Source organism: Ornithodoros turicata, chromosome 3 (genome assembly GCF_037126465.1).
Source record: "Ornithodoros turicata isolate Travis chromosome 3, ASM3712646v1, whole genome shotgun sequence".
NCBI lineage: Eukaryota > Metazoa > Arthropoda > Arachnida > Ixodida > Argasidae > Ornithodoros > Ornithodoros turicata.
In genome coordinates, this window is record NC_088203.1 from 1686500 (window position 1) to 1709873 (window position 23374).

The 23374-nt window shown below is 47.3% G+C and overlaps 1 long non-coding RNA gene and 1 other non-coding gene across 2 annotated transcripts; one reads left to right on the forward strand and one right to left on the reverse strand.

The window, feature by feature from the left end:
- The first annotated feature begins 7920 nt into the window (after positions 1-7920).
- On the forward strand, positions 7921-12743 carry LOC135389807 (uncharacterized). Its single transcript, XR_010421591.1, has 2 exons — positions 7921-7973; positions 11941-12743. It is a non-coding gene; the product is annotated as an uncharacterized LOC135389807 (long non-coding RNA).
- An 8629-nt stretch (positions 12744-21372) lies between these two features.
- On the reverse strand, positions 21373-21445 carry Trnat-ugu (transfer RNA threonine (anticodon UGU)). Its single transcript has one exon. It is a non-coding gene; the product is annotated as a tRNA-Thr (tRNA).
- Between the last annotated feature and the right edge of the window lie 1929 nt (positions 21446-23374).

The following is a 23374-nucleotide window of genomic DNA, read 5'->3' on the forward strand; positions in this document are numbered from 1 at the left end:
GTGGTAGGATTCGAACCCACCACCTTGGCTAGTGGATGCTTTTACCCCCTCGACCATGCCGCCTTCTTTCCACACACAGAGAGTTCTCAGCTCGTCCCTCTGCATAATAACTGGAAGTAGATTTCCACGTAAGGTGAGTCCGGCCACCATTGCGTGGCTATATACATGTTGCTCGTGCCGCGGGGTAGGACTACGGATAATTTCGGCCACCTGGGGTTGTTTATATCGTGCGTCGGAAATCTCCGACACACGGTGCTGGCAGCAATGTTTACCTCCCACACATTGATGCCATCCTCAGCCGAGATCGAACCCGCGATCTTGAGCTCAGCGAGCAAACACGTTGTTACCTTTGATAGGTATAGCCTATACTCTACGCTTCCTTTTTTTTTTTTTTTTTCTACTAAGCACGTCAACTGTCGCGTCGATATGGATCAGCTGCCCACGATGGCTTTGCTGGCATAGGAGAAAAAAAAAAGACAGAGAGAGAGAAAAACGTGACAGGCAGGAGATGTGCACACATAGCGGAACCCAAATAACGCCCATAACGGCACCCAATCACATAAAGATCTGTCGCAAGTATTCCGCAGAACTTTCCCTTCCGTCTACAAAGAGCAACGTTTGCACTATGTAGATATCTTAAGGGATCTTCATGTTTGCGTGTGCGCGTGTGTGTTTATGTTTTTTTGTTGGGGGGGGGGGGGGGGGGCTTGTTACAAGATGTTTTAGAGGTGACATTGGGGTTTCTGAGAAATTCCTGGATACCTTAAGAAGAATGCAATTTATGGGATTGGGTGTCGATGAACCACCTCAATCGTCATCGCACCAATTCCTTCTATTTTCGGATCGCTCGCTCGCATGAGACTTCTCCGGACTCAATTCGCTTCTTGAGATATGAACTCCGTGAACGGCGAGTCGAGAACCGACCCAGCCGCCACCTTTTGCTTCGGTACAACGTTTTCCCAAGGTTACTGACGCCGAGGGCAACTGCACTTGAGCAAGAAATACATATCCACGTTAAATATGCGCACATGGAAGAGGAAAAGAAGCTATTAATTATGCACTTCGTCGAGGATAGCAAACTTTGTTTCTCTGCAGCGCACTCCGGCGAAGCGGAAAAAACCAACGCAATAATCCCTGAACCTCGCTTCTCCGCTAGTCGTGCCTGTGTTGTAGGAAAATTAACGTAGCAGAAAGCTCACCGGGGGATATACTACATACTATAACAACAATTAACAATCTTAGTTATTACTGGAAAGTGCCTGATGAATAAAATATACCAGATCGAGCTACGAACAGATAGTTTTCAGCCTATAGTCGTAAAATAATGACGATGTAATAACGGGAAATAATTTGTAGATGGCTCGTCACAAATTTTCGCTTACCACACCACGGTGGTTGTGGTGGTGGTGGTGGTGGCGGTGGTGGTAGTGCTGAAAGAGCTCGCTACTACGCCACCATTATTTCTATATGACAGCGGTAGCCAATAGGCTTGGTCTGGTCTGATTATCATTGGTGTAAACGTGACCTGGGCAACAAACCCTGCCCTCTGAACAACCAATGGATACATTAATGTTTTGTGGGTAGGACTTCCAAGTTAACTGCCTGGTACAAATTTGTGTGTGGGGGGGGGGGGGGATATGTTTATTGCAAAACAAAACAAAAAAACGCGAAAGAGGGGAAAGGTTAGCCTGGCTCCAGCAGCCGACTTGCTATTCCCGCTTACAAAAAGGAAAAGGGAGAAAAGGAAAAATAAAGAGAAAGAAGAAAAAGAAAGACAAATTTGTGGGTCACGCTGTCTTTCGGCTTTATTAGTACGGAAGACTGATAGCTCTTATCGCAAGCGTTGAAAACACGAAGTGATGCCGATTTTCTGAGGTATATAGGGGTCTCGAAAAGGGGAATTAACAAGAACTGAATAAAGCGATTATTTCACATCACATTTTGAGAGCGTCAAGAGTGGTCGTCGTCATAGCCATCTGTGTTCCAGTTTTTTTTCTTCTTCTTCTTCTTCTTTTTAGAAGATTCAAGAAGACAACCCGACCCACTTGATGGCTGTGGTGATGGAACTGGTTGCCGTAGGCGGCCACGCTTAGGCGGGTAACTTCACACGGGGGTTGTCCTGTGCCATAAACGACGTTCGTGGAAAATACAGCTCGACGGACAGATTATGCCTCGGGCTCCCGTTCACCTTATTAGTTTTTCTTTCTCCTCACAGCTGTCAAGGTCACCTGTAACGGGGCAATCGTGCGTCCTGGGCTGACTTCACAGCCCCTTTGCATTCCTCCTTCACCCACTTGAGCTCCTCTGTGACATGGTGCTCCAATGGCGGATGAAATTATTTCTGAGTGCAGCCTGATTCTAAGCCACGTAATGAGGGTTACCCTGCTTTTCCTCAGTGTATTTGGACACGGAGTTTTTCTCCCTTTCTGTGAGTAGTGTCACGAACGAATAAATAAATAAATCTGCGAAGACGAAATTGACCGACATGAACTAGAGTTGATTCTCAAGTAAATGCGTCGGCATTATTACACCCTTCCGCCGCCCTCGCAAAAAAAAAAAAAAAAAAAAATCTAGAAATCCCTCGCGAACACGATACTGTCACACATCAACGGGGTCACAAATCGCGCCAACGACATATGGGATCATTCCTTCCCAGCATTCCTCCCTGTCAAGAGATTCGCACCACTCAAAGTGTCACACCTTTCGAGAAACTTCCAGTCGCAATATTCTCAAACTTTCACGAGAACCTATTTCGTGTACGTCAAAAAAGGAGCAACCTATAGAAGTATGAAAATTGAAAAGGCTTAACCCTCGACTTTGTGTTCGTCCGTCGTATTGACAGCTGGAAAGAGGAAGAGAAAGTAATAAGATGGGCGAGGCATAATCTGTCCGTCGAGCTGAAGACGACGTCCGTATTTTTCGCGTTTATGGCCATGGTGCCCCTAACATGAATTTAGTCTTATCAGGCGTCGTTATCAACTGCCGTGATTCCTTGCGATGAATCCGGTTTTTGATCGTCGAATCGTAGAATCTCATAAGCTCGAGACAAAATCTATTAATTATGATTTGATTCCTCATCTAAGCAGCGTCGCTTCTTATTGAAAAATCTCACTTCATGATGAATCGAAATTAGTTTCTGTCTTCGTGTGAGGGCACCGGCGATACAGAGACAGATACAGAGACTCATACAGAGACAGTTTATACCGAGTGAATTCGTATTACACTCAACACATAGGGTAAGGCGGGGCTAAATGGGTATTGAAGATCACGTGGGCAATGCCCCGCAGTATTGCCACTGGGAATTCTACGATATAGCGCAATCGTTTTATTTCAGGTTTCGGTTTTGCATTTAGCCCCGCGTTACCCTACCGCGCTCAACTTGCACCAAACTCGTTCTGAGCTCGAGTTGAACCGGGCACCGGAGTAATGAATTTATTGACGAGACCTGGTGGGCGGAGAGTTTAATGTACCGTTACCGGGAGCCCGATACTCTACCGCGTCTACCGCACCCAATCAACAGATAAGATTCTGAGCCACACACGCCATCATACCAGCTTCCGTAGCATAGTGGTTAAGATGATCACTTTCCTCGCCGAGACTGGGAGGAGACACGCGTTCGAATCCTGTCACCGGTTGTGCTGTCTGAGGTTTTCCCTGGGTTTTCCGAAGACTTTCCAGACGGATGTCGGCACAGTTCCCCCTGAAGTTGGCCCTGGACGCATACTAACCCTCCTGTCTCCCATTTCTTCCTGCTGTCCACGTCTGTACACCGCTCATAGCCACTGTTGCTTCGCGGCGCTAACACGAAATTAAAAAAAAAAACACGCCAACATTGGTTCCGGTAGGTGCATGCGTTACCAACGATGTACTAAAAGTGCCTGTTTATGGCGACCCAATGATGAGCCTTTGGGTTTCTCGTACTCCGGAATGAGCGTATAAAAGCCGGAAGGGCTCGGGGACGTATCGTCTGAGCGACCCAGTTGTTGTGTCACAAACAAGCGGCTGTGGACACGGTTGGAAACGTTTTGTGGGATGTGCTTGCTGCAAATCGGCGAGTTCAGCATCGTCCGACCGATCTTGTGCAGGCGTCGTACTCGATGGAGGGTGGTACTTGTCGATCTGAACGCGAGATAAGGCGACAGAGTTGCCACTACGGGAAACACATTCGCTGAGGTAGGCCTCTTGGGGAATCATTCGCGCTACCTAAATCAAAGGCTTGTGGTCTGTATAAATGAGTGTGACAAACAATCGGGTCCACAGACAGATGTCGGAAGTACTTGACCGCTATAGGTAAGCGACCATGAGTTATCGTCCAAAGGTGCTGTAGCGTTGCTCTGGGGTTTTTAATTTCCTGGAGGATAACCCGAGCGGAACTACCTTGTTATTATTGCCTACTTGCTTATGCAGCGCTGTGCCCACAACCATGGCTGACGCGACAAGACAGATCTTGGCGTCGGGAATGGGATGTGCTAGAAGCTTGCACGTTTTGCCAGGAGGAAAGCATCGTCCGCCTGTGTACATCCCGCTCTTGCTCATCAACCTACGCTGGAGCACCTCAGCTGAGCTTACTCTGAATGACTCCCTGTGTACACCGATGGATCAGTGCCTCAAGGCGGATCAACAGCAACAACAACAACAATTATATAGTGACGATGAAGTGGGGAGGTTTTCCACTGTGATAACTGCCGAAACAAGGGATACGTTCGCGTGGGCACCCGCAGAGGTGAGAAGGAATCAGGCTCATAAACTAATTTACGTTAACAAACGCAATTTATTATTTACGCAATGCAGTAATGGCAGCAATGATAAAACATACAGAAATAACAGCAACGAACACTCCAAGAATAACCGAACGGACCCAGTGCCTAGAACTTTGACCCACGCCTCGACAACAATAGACTGACCATGACGTCACGAGGACCTGATGACACAGACGTGCTTCCTCAGGCCGTAGACACGGAAGATGACTTCGGCGGAGGCTTACAGTCCGGCTCTCCAGGTTCAGGATTCTGCTGCCGCTTCCACCGATCTTCCTCAGCCACGGTTTCTGCTCGTTGTCCACGACCCGTGTCTAGCGGCAGCGGCGACGGTTGTCTAGAGCGACTGGCCTACAGTCCTGCATATGGAGTCTGGGTCCCTGGAGTCCAGCAGCCGCCTTCGTCTGCTCGTCCTGCTTCTCCTCGTCGTCGGGTGCCCCTCGTCGGTGAGTCACGGACTCACGGTACCTGGGTGCTCCCAGCCTCAGCTTCGGTAGCCCGGGTAAGCGCAGATGGAAGATGACGTCGGCTACGATCCCGGTCGAGGCTGGATCCGTGGGCCGCCGTTGTCGATCCCCCTCCAGGCCTCCACCCGGGCTCCCGCTCTCGTCCTCGAGGTCGTCCCCTGGCTCGGCTGTATACTTGCTGGCTTCGACTTCGCTCCCGGCTTTGACTCTCCTGCTTCCTTGACGTCACACGGCGGCTTATAAGCTACTGTTCGTCCTTCGTCGCACGTGCCTCGTGACACGTCCTGACCAACCATACGTCACGACCTCCAAAACCAGACAGCACTAACGCATACACAAAACGCGACGGACAAACAATTCGCAGAAACGACACCACACAAACAAAAGAAGAAACAGCCAAAATCCGTCGCCGCACTCCAGCCCCAAGGAAACTCACTTTCCCAGCAAAGATGAGCACTATACAAAAGACGAATTTATATACAAGGACGACAGACGCATTGGGTGCGCCAGAGATTAACAGAACAAAGAAGGGGCAAGTAGCAAAAAACGCTGCAAAGTGTTACAAACCGTACAGAGGTAGACAAAACAGTAACGTGCGCCTTTGCGTTTTGTCTACCTCTGTACGGTTTGTAACACTTTGTGGCGTTTTTTGCTACTTGCTATGGAATACCAACTAGCCCAACGGTCTGCGTTAAAAGAAGGGGCTATGAAGCGACCAGCGTCCCTGAGCGCAATAGTAATACTGTCACAAAAATATCAAAATACCACGCAATGTTTTATGGAATCGATGCACTAAAATTAATTTGAACGCCATACTGTGACGGAACGTCACCCCACTCTAGGACTGGAACGCTACTCCATAGCTAGGGGGCCTAATATGAGTGATGACGATGATGATCGGAGTGGCGATGGCGATGCTGATCGTGATGGTGGGAATGTCCGAGGGAGCTGTCGGGGTCACAACGAGTCCTTTAGGCTAGTCTCCTAAAAAAACCGCCTTGAAGTGTGCCGCGGTGTCTCAAGGGCCGAGGATGCACGACAAGTTGAAGGGTCGGCTGCCAAGGGTGACAAGCTGTGATTACAGTGTACGCTTCTCGTTGATATATAGGTCCGACAGCGGAGGAGTATGCGCTCTACGTTGGCAAGTACACCACACTCCTTGCAAATAGGGCTAGCCTCACAGCATGGTAGGGATAGAACGGAGTGAAGGCCACGTTCAGACGTAGCCTGTGGATGAGCGACTTCAGGAGACGAGAAAGCTTTGCTGGCAGCCGGTATGACAGCGTTGGGTCTACACTTCGCAAACAGGACTTGGTTGGAATGTCGTGTTGCCACTGTAGGGTAGACCAGGAATCAGACAAATGCCTGAAGAGGGATCTTCTGTCTCCTCTCGAAAGTATAATGGGCGTAGAAGATAGGCCATTGTTGATGTGCAGCGGCAGCGTCGGCCTCGTGGTTCCCAGTTATTCCGCAATGCCCTGGAACCCACTGAAAGGCAACGGAGTGAGAGCGTTCTTGCAGAGACTTCAGGGCGCACAGGATATTTATCACCACTGAGGATTGGGAACCGCGGATGTCCATGTCTTTGATGCACAGGAGAGCTGCTTTGGAGTCGGTATAAATTACCCATTGCCACGGTTCACAGCCTGCCGCATATGTCAAGAATAGCAGGATAGCATAAAGCTCAGCGGATGTCGATGAGGTGCGGTGAAACAGATGACAACCATGTATAACGGACTCTGACGGAATGGCAAAAGGTGAAGAAGTCGACGATTCATCCGTGTATACAGCGGTACCGTAGCACTATTGAGCCTCGATGAAGTCAAGGATAAGTTGCCTAAGGATAACATCAGGATAGCTCTTTTTGTTGTTCTTGAGGCCGGGTATGGAGACAGTGACAAGCGGCGATGGCAACGTCCATGGGAGGCACTTTTGGTGCCGTCGGGTCGACTGTGAATTTGGGAATATGAGGTTTGAATGATGCTATAGAAACATAAACCGTCGCCGTTCCGTCTAACGTAAAGCTTGCGAATCAGAGGGTGCATGACGTTTATGATGGGCACGTAGACGCAAATAGTGGCGCGTGCAGTTTCCAGAGTACGGAGAACCTCAATGGGGACGTCCCTGGCCTCAGCAACTACTAGGCGGGTTTCAGCGCTTCGCGGGATCCCGAGACATACCCGAAGGCTTCGCGCGAGCAGGGTTCGAATCCGTTGTACCAGTGTCTGAGGAAGTCCGTGCAGGACGGGAGGACTATGTACATTACTGAGCTACGAACCAGGGCATTGTGCAACATGAGGAGATCCTTCTCGTCTCGTCCCCATCTCATACCTGCGAAGTGACGAATGACGTTGACCCAGCGTTGAACTTTCTTTTCAAGAACGTCTATGTGGCGCTTCCACCGACAAATTCCATGATAAAGTTACGCCGAGAAACTTGTGATGTGTCACCTGCTCCAGTGGGCTTCCATCAATATACAGGCGACATCTGTGCATGTCTTTGCGCGTGGTCTGGGGTAGCCAGTCTGACTTTGCCGCGACTTAGATTTTTTTTTTTTTTTCTATCGCATCACATTACATCTTTGCGCGTGAAGGCTAGAACAGCAAGCTTTTACATCCCGCGTGAAAATCTTGAACTGGCGCAGAAATTTCCCTACGAAACGTCATCTACCGAGTCAGAGCTCTTCGTCATACTGACAGCGTTGAACGACATGGCAGGATCAGCGCCTGGAGCGTGGACTGTGTTCACGGTCAGTAAGGCGGCGGCTACGTTATGGCAAATTTATGTACCAGAACAATCGGCGGCCTAGACATCATGACAATCGCAACATACAACCGACTTCTATCCTCGGGTGATAGCCTGTGTTTCCAATGGGTACGCAGTCCCACAGGCCTGCACGGAAACACCTGCACAAACACCTTGCGCGTCGGGCACACGGGGACGTCACCTTCAATAACTGTACCACTTTCGGTCTAAGCATGTCGATTACAGATACGCCGAATCCGCCACAGCGGCACGTTGGCAGTTTCAAGAGGGCGTTGCCCGATTAAACGATCTGAAACGATCATCCCCGGTCCATCGACTCGTGGATGGATTTCCTTGCCACACACCACTGCTCGCTTCGAGAAGCGTCCATTTTACGCTGACTACGATTTAATGTCGCCAGGACCCCCTCTGCTTCTCTATAAAATCAGTCTTCTCCATTCACCCAAGTGCCTTACTTGCGCTGTTGAAGCTGATATTTCACATCTTCCCCTCGACTGCCGCAGGTTCTCTGGCCACTCTCCTCGGCCCAGTACGACATCCCACACAGCGGTCTGTGACTAAAGCAGTTTTGATGTTCCTCAGCGACATAGATCTCACGTACAGCCTGTGTGTGAACTCAAGTCTTGTCATCTCACTCGTCAGTGCCCCATCCTCACCCTCATGCACATTGCTCTCATCTTTATTTTTCTTTAAATATTTGTCTTTAATCTATCACATCCCTAACTCTTTCACCTTTTGTTAGTTTATCCTTTATTTCTTAATTATTTTATTTTTATTTATTATTTTTGCGGAATAGCACGTCGACATACCGTTTGGCTGACCTTCCCTCCTTGCTTTTCTCTCTCTCTCTCTGTTCTAATAAAAATATAATCGCCCCCCCCCCCTCCCCACCTCCTCGCTTCTGGCGTCCATTGCAATGATGTAAAGTGTCGTGAATTTCCACCGGCGCTTCGTCCCCGGAGGTGCGAGAATCCTCGACCGGCTGATTATTCAAACCAAGTTGGTTTGAATAATCAGCCGGTCGAGGATTCGCGCACCTCCGGGGACTAAGCGCCTGTGGAAATTCACAGGGCCCAGGAAATTCACGCAACTTGCGGCACTATATAGCAGGTAGAACTGGCGAACGCCATGTGCTCTTATGCGAGGCCCCAAAAGGCCCAGTGCATTCAACTTCGAACTCGCACTTTGCGGGACAATGCTCCTGGAAATGCTGAAATAACTGCCGCCGGAGATGATCTTCGTGTTCTTTCGGTGCTGTCATCAATGTAAGCGAAGCAAAAAATACAGTCCTCGGACCGTCGGACGGCCTGATTAATAAGACGCTGAAAGGTCTGGGCGGCATTTCTGAGGCATCCTAACATGCTCGCTCGAAGAGCGGTGAAATCGTGGGTGATGGCGTTGGGAGCACGGTCATCGCCACAGAGACTCCAGTCAGACGGATCTTTATTGGAAACAACGTGCATAGCTAATGGCCAGGGGCTCGACGGCTGTCGAATAATGCCGTGCTCAAGCATATATAGTCGAATTCTCCTCGTGCGATGACCAGCCTTTCGTGCGGAAGCCTCCGTGGACGGGTATGCACCGGTGCCCCTTGAGTCTGGATATGGTTTTGTTTATGGTTTGGATATGGTGTGTCACACTGTGAAGCCCTGGGATGATGGCGGTGTGCGATTTTGTGACTTTCGGGAATTCGTTGAACTAGCAACGTGAGGTAACGCGAAGCAGCTCTGGGGCGGTGATGGTCGGACAAATGGAGCCAAGGCACGGCCCCTGGATCGCTCCTTCCTGCTCCAAGCGAAGCGGAGAGTACCGCCGCTGAGGCGGCACACTGCCCTATTGCACATTGGGAACGGATGATGGGATGATGATGGAGGGAGCACTTTCAGAGATCCGTCACCAGACCGGTGGAGCGCAAGTACCCCGCAAGAAGACGAAGGCCTTGCATCTGGTGGGCAGCGTTCGACCACGGTCCGAAGATCTTCGCGAGGTTGAACGGCCGCTTGTCGATACGTTGCATAGAAACTTCCGTCAGTGCACGCTCGTGGTGATATCGCCCACAAGCCAGGATGACGTGGCAGAGGTCGCCGTGCACTCCACAAGTGGTGCAGAGGGAGATCACTGTTGTTGCGATGACAAATTCGTCACTAACATTGTAAGATTTGCCACCACCGCGTTGGGCGGGAGTTCTGAACATTTACCCCTGAAGCTGCCGATGTCGTGCTTGAGGGCGCAGTCAAAAAGAGGCCGGCGCCTCCGCCACAGTACTGTGTGATGTCGGAGACAGCTTGACGATTCCGGCGGCCAGCCTCGCCAAAGCCTCGAGATTGAGATCGCTTACTGCTGTCAAGATTAAGCGAATTAGGCGATTTGGGTGGGAGGCGTCTTATTATCGATGATCTTGTCTCCTATGAGCCGATGCATGCGTCGCAGTAACTGTGCCGGTATCTGACCTCCCAAATCCTTAGCCGTCAATAGGTGTTGTAGGGGGCCGTCGAATGAGCTCCTCTTTCACTTTGTCGGTCCGCGGGGGATTCACAATGATTTCGCTAGTGACGTCTGTGGTTAATGCACCAATGATTAGTTGTTAGCGAAGTAATGCGCTTTTGCCTGGCCAAACCACATCTATAGATCGTGTGCGCAGTAGGTCGGAAAACTAACACGTTAGTACTATGGAGGCGACAGGGTCAACCGATCCATGTCAGGCACAGCCGGAGTGTGTTGTGGAAGGCAGCTCGATGTTCAGGTCACCAAGTATTGACGTCCATCTGTTACATACACATAAATGGGATGAGATTAATCTGTTATGCCGCAAGTAGCAGACTGAGAAAACGTGTTCGCCAGAAGGCAAGCACGTGGTACCAAATCACGCCTTCGTTTGCGAATTCATACGTGACTTTTTGTCGGTAGAATACCCAAGTTAATAAAGAGACCATTAATTGATAACGTCACCAACAAGTCATCGTATACCTACCGGAGCCAGAGGGTATGACTCAGAATCTTGGGTGCGGTAGATACTTGGAAGGACACGTTATCAACAGTCTAGTAATCACTCTTTAATTACGCTGCAAACTGCGCACGCGCACTGAGCGTCGCGCAAAACCTATACAAGTATCGATGGAACAACATCGTAAACCGTCGTAAAACAACATCCGGCCGAAACAAATTACAAGTTACAAGCTCAGATCGATTGCAAACGGCAATAAAACGCTGCCGACATCTGTTACCCCGCAAAGGCTCCGGCGAAGGAAGCAAATAATAAAAGTCGAGGAAAAGAGTAGTTCCCGAAACAACAGCAATTTGTTGCTCGGGAATGAAAAAAGTCGTGCCTCTGATCTCCTTTATCTATCTCTCGTCTTTTTAATCTTTCATCGATTTATCGTGGACATATTTCTTGGCGTTACTTACATGGAAGGAAAATAAAAACGCTTCAAAAATAGTTTCTTTCCCGTTTTCATTTTCAGCTTCTTACGACGAACAATAAGCTCGCGACGTACCAGGAAGACCAAGGAAAAAGCGAGGAGTGGTATTCATCTTGGTTATAGCGTGGATGAATATAATTGGGAGTCATTAATTCGGGTTAGTAATTTAGAGGGAGTTTTCGAAAGGATGGGATTTCGCCGCGAGGGGATGACAAGTGTCTATTATTTCTTTCCGTCATAAGCTTATTATATTTTGTTAGAGGGAGGGGAGACGTTATTAGGGGGCATTAAAAGTCTACCGGTTTTGGATCGTAAATAAGTTATACCTGTAACTCCAATTAGTTGCTTTAACTATTTACAGTAACGAGTTACTTTTTTTCTGAAATGTAATTCATAACTGAAACTGACGTAATCAGTTACTACTTTTCGTGAAAGTAACTGTAAAATGTAACTGTAATTAAGTTACTTCCGTACTGCCATATTTTGCCACGCATCAGATGATTCGAAACGTCATGTTGTTGTTCTTTACAGCCTTATGAAGATCCAGCGCTCCTCTTGAGCCATCTTTCAGCCAGGAATTGACGTATTTACAGTCTGACGACAACTTGGAAAACCAACTTGGAGCAAAAGAAACAAACGACCCTTAACACACAGAACAGGCAGTCCGTCGACCATTCTATATACGCTGCTATATACAGTACGAAGCCAACAACTCCGGGAAAACAATATCTGGAACACGTCACAGAACCTCGTAAGCAGGTTCTCTCGACCAAGACATTTCCCTCGAATCCCAGGCCAAATATCGGGCCCACAATGCGAGCGACTCCCCCAAAACAATTCCCAGAATAGGAAAAAAGCCGTACCTGTCAAGACACGCAATTCCATCGTAAACAGGATGCAGGGAAATACGAGCATTCTTTCGCTTAGCCTAGCAGAAAGAGTCCAGCCGTGCTCATGGAATACATGATGCTTCCTTCGCTGCCGAATTCAGAAAGCGGCAGATGATTTGACTTTCAAGACTCTCTAGTTGCAACGCTCTGTTTACGTACATAGAAGACAGCCAATATCATCCGCTATTTCTAAAGCAGAAACAAAAAGCTGGCGTTGGTGATTTTGAATCGCGGCTTCAGTTTTTATATCGCCGAGATGCTTCTTGATGATCTGCTTTTCGAAAGGGTATGGAGTGACTTCGAAAGCGACGTTTTTTCTTCTTCCTTTAATGCCTGCGTCGGCGTTTATTGCATGCAGGTCCAAAAAGCTGACGGGTTCCGGAGAAAATGCATTTCATCATGCTATGTACAGATTCCAATAGATCCAAATTGGCTTTGTATGGATTTCTCAGTTGGCAACGATCAACTTATTGCGTCTGAATTTTGTGTAACAATAGAGGCCACTCAAAACAGCCCTATCCCTATCGCAAATGTGACAAGGCCTTTACACGAACGCCCCCCCCCCCCCCAATTGTCTTGTCTATGGCATGAGCTATTGTACGTTCATTCAGCGGCTGACCCGTGGGGCACATGGGCACTGTCACGGGAGGGCCGTTACCCCCCCCCCCCTCCTCCTCCTCCTCCCCTGGCTACCAGAAACGTAGGGTTTCTGAGCCAAGACAATGTAGCTGCGTGCTCAGTTGACGCACCACCACCCCAAACATTCTGCCCTGCCACCCAGCCCACCCTGGAAGAAATCCTTGCGGCGCCCAGGAGGGTATATGTTTATTCGAAAGAAAATGAAGAACCCTGGAAATACCCAGTTTCAGTTCAGCTCTTTCGCTGAACTGAAACTGGGTATTTCCAGGGATGGTTTGCATCCTGAAACCCATCCATGAAACCGATACCATCACGTTCAGAGCTATGCTTCCGCAGCTGCAAAAGCCTCCGGGGCTGTGACGTCACCCGCTAACCGAAGGAGTGAGAGGGCGGCGCTCAGAAGTGAAAAGCTTCGTTCCCACTTGCGGGAGAGCTGCCGCGCGGGCGCCCGCGGCGACGTGAAGGGCTTGCCCAGCGTTGCGGCGGCGCTGTGTCGGCGTGGCATATAGCCTGCAGCCATTGCCGATGTTGGGCGACGTCCCGCGCATTCACGTTTCATAACGAGAACGCGGGCAACGTGGGTGAGGCGCTTTGCGGGCGGCGGCGCGGGACCGCAATACGTCTTCCGCGAGTGTGAACCAGGCTAAAGGCACCGTCTCGACGGCCGCTATTCTTTTTCTCAAGATAGTGCCCTCAATTGGTTCTTAGCGAGAGACGTTTTCTCGTTTTTCCAGACAGGGAATTCGGGCATGCTGTAAACATCCGGCGTCTACCCTTGTCGTGTATTCCACGGAATAACAGTCACACTACGCCACAAAATGACACCACAATTTCGAACTCGACTGGAACTGATACGATCGTCCCTTTAAAGGGAGACTTCGCGAGTATTCGAAAAAAATAAATTGGGCATCATACCGAACATGGACCCTCCCTGGATACCGAATACAACATTCCCATTCATTCTGTGCGTGTAATTAATTCGTAAATGATGACAATACCAAACCGCAACCAAAATGTAAAGGGCACAGTGGTTCGCCAGGATCAAGATATTGTGACGTCACCCAGCATTGTCGTCTGCTACGAAGCTCGCATTCTTCTATGCCGGATGACGCCAGTATGGTAAGCTAGAAGCTAGCTTCTAGCTCACCATAACGCCAGCAGTGGTGCTTTCAGCGCCCTCTTGCTTTACAGAGGCGAAGCACTCACTTCGTAATAATTCGTTCGAATAAAACCTGCGCATTTTGGGAACGCGATATTTCGTATGTATGTTCCTCACACTCCAAGGGTTACTGCTATGTCACAATCTTTGTGGTGATTTTGTTGCGGAGTCCCACTTTAAGGGTCGTCTAATTACTGAGCGGAGTTCCTTTTTGTTTCACTTCATCCTGGGTACTTAGGTACAGTATATCCTCGCTGGTGTGGTGGTGACCCCCACCAAAAAACGGATCGATGACCTCTTGTCTGCTGTCCTCGTCGCTCACAGCTACAGTTCGCAGTGCTAACCTGACTTGGAAGCCACGTAAAATAACGATATAGCTGAAGAATGACTTGCTTTGATGTCGAGGAACCAAAAATTGAAAATTGCCTCGGAAGAAAACTGCTGGAAGAAAAGCGGCTTTAAACTGATAGGAGCCCCAGTTTCACAACCTTGGTTTCGCCCACAAAGCCTGATTGCATTAAAGCGCCGATCACTTAATTTTATTATTTTCGACGGCACTATTTTTGAAGATGCTTAAGGTCCAAGTCGAAAGAAGACTTGATTCAGAAGGGAGTAATAAATATTTAAAGTCGAGTCGCTCATTTACTCGGACGATATTTACTGGCCGAATAATACGTGGCACAATCAACGGGCCGCCATTCTATAGTGAACGATTAATAATCTTGGGCTGACTTGAGGAGGAGAACCCTGAAGGAAAATCAAGAGAAAAGCCTGAGACATCCACTCGGCCACTGTGGCACTTCCGTTACGATTAAATGTCAATGTAAAAGCAGTATCCCGTCAGAGATACTTCTAGGTATGTGGCTTATAGAGCCAAGTTGACCGAAGAGGAATTTAAATTAAGTCCGAAAACGTGGCCACTTACTCGTGACATATCCACGCGTCCACAAAAGAGTCTCCAATGCTCTTTTTTGAATTTCTTCCACGCCACGTACTCTCCCTTTATTCTTCCCCATTCTTTTATTAGGGCTTCTTTTTTTTTTTGCGCTCGCGAAATAAAAATCACCGGCTAATCTCATCAACATACTATTTGTCAGAGCCACGCCGTTTTTGTTTCAGGCGCATCTAAATGCTGCCATTTTCAAACTAGAAAGACGGGACTTTTTTTTTTTTTTTCGCGGTTTCTCCGTGCTTAGAAGCAATTGTTTGCACCAAAGTAAAGCCTGCACATCTTGAATAAACCATCATCATACATTTTGCAAATTTGTCTCCCTAGCGACAGGAAAAAAAAAAAAAAAAGAAGAGTCGTTTCCCTTCCTGAATGAAGTTTCCCATTTTAGTACGTGTTTCTTTTCTTCTTTTATTTCTGTTATTTTCTTCGTTATTCTTATTGTTTTAGGGTGATTCAAAAAAAAAAAACGACGAATTATGTGGCAGCACCTGTCGACAAGTTAAAAATCACCAGGAAGAAGATAATACCGACGAAAATGAAATTGTGGCGACTGTTTGGGAATGTTCCTTCCAAAGTGTATGTCCGCGCTCGAGTTTTAGACGAGAGAAAATCAACTTTTTTCGTTTCCGAATTACATATACGAAGCACCCAGTGTTTTTGTTGCGTTAGAAACTACAGCAAACCCTCGTTATGACGAAACAGTTTTATTCAAATTATCTAGAGATGGGACGAATCCAGAACGTTCCGAATCCGAATCCAGAATTTTCTGAATCCGAATCCGAATCCGAATCCAAGGAAGGTTCTGCGAATCCACGAATCTTACGAATTTCCAATTTTTCGAATCCTTTCTTTAAAAGCGTGTTCAGAAAGGAAAGACAAAAAACAAAAAAAAAGAAAACACTTATACTGAAAAGTGTTTTGAAGCAGTATTTGATATCTTTGTTTAATGAAAAACAGATTAAATTATATTTCACTTTCGGTAGAAGACAAACCCACGTAATTCTTCTTAAATGTAATTTATTTAGCGTGTTGTTCATCGACTACATACATTAGCTCTCGAGTCTGGACTCTTTCCAGAGAAACAATCAAAAGCAAAACCACGTTGTTTTTAAACTGGTAATGTAAGATTTCCTGCCTGAACTTTATCAGTCGAGAGCAATGTAAACAAACAAACAAACAAGAAAACACAACTGAAAGCTTTAAATTAATGGGCCTGGGGCCCGCCGGGCTATTCGGCTTTCGGCAGCTTTAGGCCATATCGGATTAGTTTCAGAGCCAACACTGATGTGCTGGGTACCATGCATTGCCACTTAGAGGATGGGACAAGTCGCAATACTTGACGGTATCGCGTTCCACAAATATTATATCCCTCGCCCTAAAAACGAAGGGCACGTCCCCCTCACTGGCGAACGGTTACGACGATTAAGATTTGAAGGGAGATCTGCTCTGGGTACCTGGAAGCCTTGTGACCACTAAAGTCAGCGCATAGACCCCTGTTGCATCTCCAAGAACGTAGCGCATGTGCTAGAGAAGATATACCTTCCAAAAACAGTCTTTGAAGTAAAATCCTCCGCATCTTCTACATAGTTGCAATGCCAAAAGACTCTTGTATAGAAAAATCAACTTTGAAAGAAATGTTGCCTTTCTAACTACAGTCAAACTCCTTTATAGCGAACACCTTTTTAACGAAAATACCACTACAGCAATTTTTTTTTAAGCGGTCCCGCTGGAGCCCTATAGGTCCAATAATGGACATCCTTTTTAACGAAAATACCTTTACTGTGAATTTTTTTTTGCTGTCCCCTGAGTTTCGTTGTAAAGGAGTTTGACTGTATATGTTTTCAGCTACAACAACCACAAGGATGCAACCCGAGGCAGGGAAATAAACAACAGACAAAATTTCTTGACTGAGGAAATTTTGTCTATTGTTTATTTCCCTGCCTCAGGTTGCATCCTTGTCATCATGAACCAGCTTGTCCGCGCCCTCTCTCTGTTTACAACAACCACATTTGCTGCCTATTTAACGGACAAATATATCTCGCAATTCCCGAATGAATCTCCATGAAATGTTCGTTTGAGATGTTCGGGATCGGCAAACTAGCCCATGCTCTGGTCACAGGTGTGATGTTATCTGGTGATTGGGCTAATATGCGGCATGATCGCGCTCAGCGATACGCCGTGTTCACTTTCACGTGAGTTCGTAGCCTATACGGCTGAGCTCACGCCTTATCAGATGACTGTGATCGTGAGTTCCGCGGCCCAAAATGCCGAGCTATGGACTACGTGGGTAACCCACTGAGACGCCTGTCAGGCAGGATAGAAGACCAGTTTAGTCGGTCGTACGCAAAGGCGACAGCGTACGATATACTAAAACTCACTAATAACTTTCCTACGTGGACGTCACGTAAGCGCGAGCGCTCAACGTCGTGCCTTCACCAGTGTTGTACGTAGCGCCGTTACTAGTAGCGGCGCTACCGTATCCGTTACTTTTCTCGGTAGCGGAGTAGAGATCGCGCTACTTTTTTAAACTGGTAACGAAAGAAGTACTTCCGCTACAAATTTGCGGTAGCGTAATCTTTGAGCGCTACCGCTACTTTCCGAGCTGGGGTTCGCGACAACTCGACTTCGACCTATCATCAAACCTCCACTCTGCCTGCCTTCGATCAAGCTGCCCGATATCACAACTCATTCTGGGAAGACCGGGCAAATAGCCGAAAGGAGGGCACAGAGGCCGTTATCTTACAAAGAGGATGTGTCCTCCACGTGTTCCATATTTGGGATGAACCTTCTTGGTGCATTGTGGGAGTTGTCTGCAAACTGACGTCACTCCATTCTGGAGCCGTCCTCGCTAGCTATGAGTCATGACATTCCACCACGTGCGCTCAGGTGCTTGACAGTTGCCATTTCTTGTCCGCTGCAATGGAGGGACCATGGCCTGCTACAGTACAAAACAGTAGCGTGGTGTTCAGATGTCTACTATGCGCCTCGGTGGGAAAGCTTTATCTGTGCGTCAAGGAAGTCAACGTCCAATTTGAAAAAGCACACCATGGTATGTTTACTAACTTCTCCTTCCGGGCAATCAGAGTTCTTTTTGTGGCAAAGCTGCTGAGCCTTTTATCGGTATACTTGCTTTGTGCTTTATTTGCTTTAGAGGAAGAGAAAAAGATATGCAGGATATCGAGTAGGCTTTAGTAAATCTGTAAAAAAAACGGTTTTCAAAATTTTAGCCTTCAGGCAACCTACGTGTAACCTCCATTGGACGTCGATTTATTATTTTGAGATATTGTTTTATTTTAAGACGTTTGAAGTACGTCATCAACGATACTGTTTGTTTCTTTCCTAAAAAGTAGCGCACGAAGTATCGCATTACTTTTTACGGGTAACGGTAGCGGTATCCCGCTACTTTTTGCTCAGGTAGCGCGTATCGGTATTGCGCTACCTTTTTCGGGTAGCGGGTACAACACTGGCCTTCACTTACACTGGTAACCGTGGGGAATATCCTGCTACACAGCCACAAGATATTCCGTAGCAGACGACAGGAAAACACGCTGACGGCGTCGTCTACTAAATGCCCAGTACGCCAATCCCGATATTCCGCGCCGTGTGAATGCTCGACAAAACACAGGGCGGAACTTCGGCTCTGTGATCAGTGTTTTCACTTCACTGTGTTCCATTAGAATATTCCGTAAGGATGTCGCTCGTGTGAATTCACGGTAAATTCTGTCGTTTCTGCGAGCATTTGTTCGCAGGCAGGCTATCGGATAGTTAAGTTTGACAAGAAGTTGTTCCTGCACCTAAGCCTTGTGGCAATGCCATTTTCAATTTCACGCTATTCGCATTTCTTTATAACGAGTTCCAACTGTGACGTCAAAGAATCTTGAAAGTAACAAATTACTTTCAATAGTATTTAATACTCTATCTTAAACAATTTTCAAGATTGGGTATTTAGTACTCTACTCAGTTACTTTTTAGTTACGTTTTAGTACTCAGTAACTTGAGTGAAATACATTTTGCGAGTATCTTGTACAAGCCTATACTCTGAAGTATAGATGCGAGCTTGAAACCGACCCCCTAAAATGTAAGTTCCGACGAATCACTGCGATGTAATTCTGCTCCGCGAACATCTTTTCCGCCCGAAAAAGAGGCCTCTGTACGCCCCACTCAGGTATTGAAGAACTCATGCCATTCCACGAGAGCTCCCTTAATTCCATTAGGAGGGAACCACTCGCATTCTTAGCATCGATTGGAACGAGCCGTTGTGTCAGTGGTGCTGTCTAGAACTCTCTTTAAATACAGGCTCTCAGCATTGTACCGCTATTGCGGGTGACAAAATTAACCTCGTATCTAACCCCCGATTTGTCTGAATTTCGTAGGAACGCGATTTTTTGTACAAGAAGTCTGCCCAGGACGCACATTCTTCCTGGGCGTTAGTCGTGACGTTGCCCACCTCTGTGAGGCCGACAACGGCGACCTCTTTCAGTACTATACCACCACCACCACCACCAGCTTGTACAACGAAAATCACACACACACAAAAAAAAAGACGACGTACTTCATGTGCAGAGCTTCGGCGAATCTTTTTTTTTGTACATGCATTTTCTGTCTTTCCACTGCCCCCCCCCCCTTATAGATCTTGTTGACACAGTGGAACACTAATGCCCCCCCCCCCCCCCCCCCAAAAAAAAAGGTCGATTTCTGTGGAAATCGCTGTCACTTACCCGCTACTAGTGTTGGGATCCGGGACATCGCGAAATACCGGGATCGCCATGTTTCTCACGTCCCGAAATGTCGGGATTTTCTCCAAGAAAATCCGGGACCTTGGACCTCGAAAAGAATACCGTACAGTTGGTGCGACGCAAAACTGTATGACTGTAACGGGTTTGTAACCCTCCTTCTCAAGCCCGTAGCTTCCCAAGCAGCACAATGCACTGAAAGTCGAGTGCAATAGGGGTGGACGGTATGTATTTTATCAATGTTTTGTAGTTTAACGAGTCTGTTCAAGGTCTTCCACCCACCCTCCACCCGTATTGCACTCGACTTTCGGTACATTGTGCTGCTTGGGTTACCTCATTTCTATAAGATAAGATAAGTTTAACACGCGCCGGAGCTCCTGCATTGCCTTCCTCTTTTGTGAGGTATCGGCGTCCAGGGATCGGAAGCGGTATTTTTTCGGTCCGGTTCGGGTTCAGATTCAGGCATATTTTTTCGGTTCGGGTGTAGCTTCGCTGAACCGAAATTATCAGCTTGAACCGGTTCAGGTATATCGGCTCGGTTCGGATTCGGATCACGGAGGACACCCCCTCCCCCCCCCCCCGCACACACACAGACAAATAAAAATCGGTCAGCGGTCGGAACATTTACAGGGATTGGAACCGTTACTTTTTTCGGTCCCGTTCTAACCGGTTCATGGGCAGTAATTTTGCTACATTAAAGCGTACACGTACACGGTTGTAACGGAAAGATGTGAGATAACCGTTTCAGGTGAGTCAGAAAATGGTCATTCAGTAGTAAAAATTATTTCACCTCTGAACCGATTCCCGAACCGGTAAACGGATGTATTTTTTGTTTTCGGTTCACTTCCGGTTCGGTTCAGGACAAGCAAAAAAAGAGTTCGGGTTCGTCAGAAGATAACGTTTTTTTTTTTTTTTCGGTTTTCCGTTCGGGTGCAGTTCCGGTTCCGATCCCTGCGTCCAGCTGCTTATTGGGACGTGCACGCGATAGCACAAAGCACAAGAGAAAAAAAAAACAATTGCTGGGAATAAATATGGACTCGGACGTAAAGTTTAGAGGGCGTGACAATTTACTGGAAAGGTCTCCACCAGGACCTGGTCTCCACAACCATCTCCTTGAAAACACCTCGCTAAGGCTAGTTTTTCTTCAACATTGAAATGCATGCGCATTTTCTTTTCTTGTTGCTTACCAAGATTTTATATTTCAGTCATTCACTTTTGGAAGTCTGAGCTTGTTTTCGTCTTTGGTGCCAGTCCGAAATAAATCGGTGGGGGACCATGTGAAGAGACTGCGAATAAAATTAAGCGCGTTATTTCGGGATAATATCGAAGAGTCAGTTTAACAACAACAAAAGGGTCGCATATTAGAAATTAGACGCATATTAGAAAAATTTCGAAATCCCGGGACTACAAAAATGCCCCGGGATTCCCAACGCCGCCCTCGACGCAGATGCCTGTGTTGTCCCATCGGCTGCATCGGGCGATCAGCTATTTGTAGTCCTGTGAAGACCCAGCCGGCTGTGGGAAGCTGGAGCAACAGAAGCTCGAAATATCGACCGGTAAAAAAAAGTGGCAAAGAAAAAAAATTTAGGAAGCCACCAGTGAGGATTGAACTCACGACCCCTGGTTTACAAGACCAGTGCTCTAACCACTGAGCTATGGTGGCACATATTTTCAGTCACATACATGCCATTTTTCTCTTTGGCTTTCAAACAGAGTACATTTTTGTCTAGAGAAGTTTCTAAAATACGTCTTCTGCAATCTCTAACTCCTGCGACACTCACTCGAACGTTGCCGCAGCTTGTAATTGCCTGCCAGGAGACCGGCTTTCCCGGCTCTCGTCGCTTTCTGCTTTGCAAAAACGCATCGTTCTTACTGTTTGAATTGTGACCATTTTTCCAGAAGGACACAGTTGGCTGACGCAAATTCAGAAACTATTCTCGTTCTGGATCAGTAACTACTAAAAGAGGTCCGCGCTGGTCCACGCAAAGCAATTCGCCTTGGCGGGCGGCTGGTCTCAAGTTGGCAAAACAATGCATAGATGGCGCCAATGCTTAGTGTCTTTTTTTTTTTTTTTTTATCCACCACCAATCGCCAGCGCCACTGGAGTACTCCATTATTGGGTACAGGTTCAGGTTCGCTTAATCCATTTTGGAACCGGGCAAGTATAGGGCACTACATGCGAGAAACTAGACAAACACAAACAGTATAGAAAGCGGGTTGAACAACAGACCCTGTCGCTCGGGAGATGTCACTGGTTCTCGGATTCCCTCAGTGCCGTGTATGCCAAAGGGAGTCCTGCCATTAGGAGGAGCCTAAAAAAGAGGCTCGACCTGTCAATCAAACGTAGGCGCATTTCATTGGTTGCTGTTTTCCATGGGAGCTGCCATGACACAAAATTTTCTCCAAAATGGATGATGGTTCTTGGAACGGCGAAGCGGAGATTTCGTGACAAAAAAATTTTACAGACTACTTTAATTTCATACTGTGGGTATATATCATCATGTACGCATCTGCAAAATCAGCTTCAACTTTCGCTCCGCCATCATTATTTACGTGAAAATGGGATGTTTCGTCGCTAACGTTAGGCCTAGTTAAGATCGTGATACCAGGAAAATAGCAAGAAAGACGACCCTTATACGTAGGATTTTGCATTATATAATTGCATTTTATTTATACATACATCTTTGCTCCTTTTTGATTCAATGTACTTACATTACGTGATATAAAACTTCATACCGGCTGTCGTCTGCTACGATGGTGGTGGTGGTGGTGGTGATGGCCAATCACTTCTGCCAGCAACTATTTCTGCTATTCTGAGCCTTCCCAACATGCCTCTCTCCGTGCAGATGGCGTTGATAAAAGTGGGCGCAAAATCCATCGTTTTGGTCTGTCACCAGTGATATCCGTTTCAATCCAAACCATCAATTTTCTCCAAAATGGTAGCGCCCAGTAAATAAGGGTGAGGTATAAGTATTGGATGGACGTAACAATAGACAACTGTATTTCGACCTGTGATTGGCTAAATACCTCAAAAGGTGTCCCATTAATGGCCAGACTCCTTTTGGCATACACGGCACTGGATTCCCTCAGCTCTGGATTCCCTGGGCTTTTGTAGGTTCAGATGCGCTTGACTTGGCTGCCGGATTAGCCACAATCTTCACACTTTGGTCACTTTCGGTATGGGTTCCGGTTTCGGAATTCGGAGATCACAAGGGCCGGCTGTCGTCTTAGTTGATGTCAGGGTGCATTCCCGGGGGTGCCCGGGGGTTTTATGGAAAAGTTCGGAGAGCCTCTTCCTCATTAGCAGTGATCCTGTTCTGGCCTGAAATAAGAGGCCACTGGCTCTTCTTTTGCAGAATATCTGGGGGGGCCGGCGCCAACTGCGGTTTCCGCCGACCTCAAAACATGTTGAATATAGATCTATGGAATCTAGGACTAGAGTTTTCGGGAATGGGTGTAGTTCCGTAGACGGGCTTATGGCTTTTCCTAATTAGCCGGAGTGTTCAGAAGAGAAATAATGCACTGAAGTGAGAGAAGACCATATAGCGAATATAAAAAAAAAACAAGAATTACAAGAATTTGTGGTCTAGAA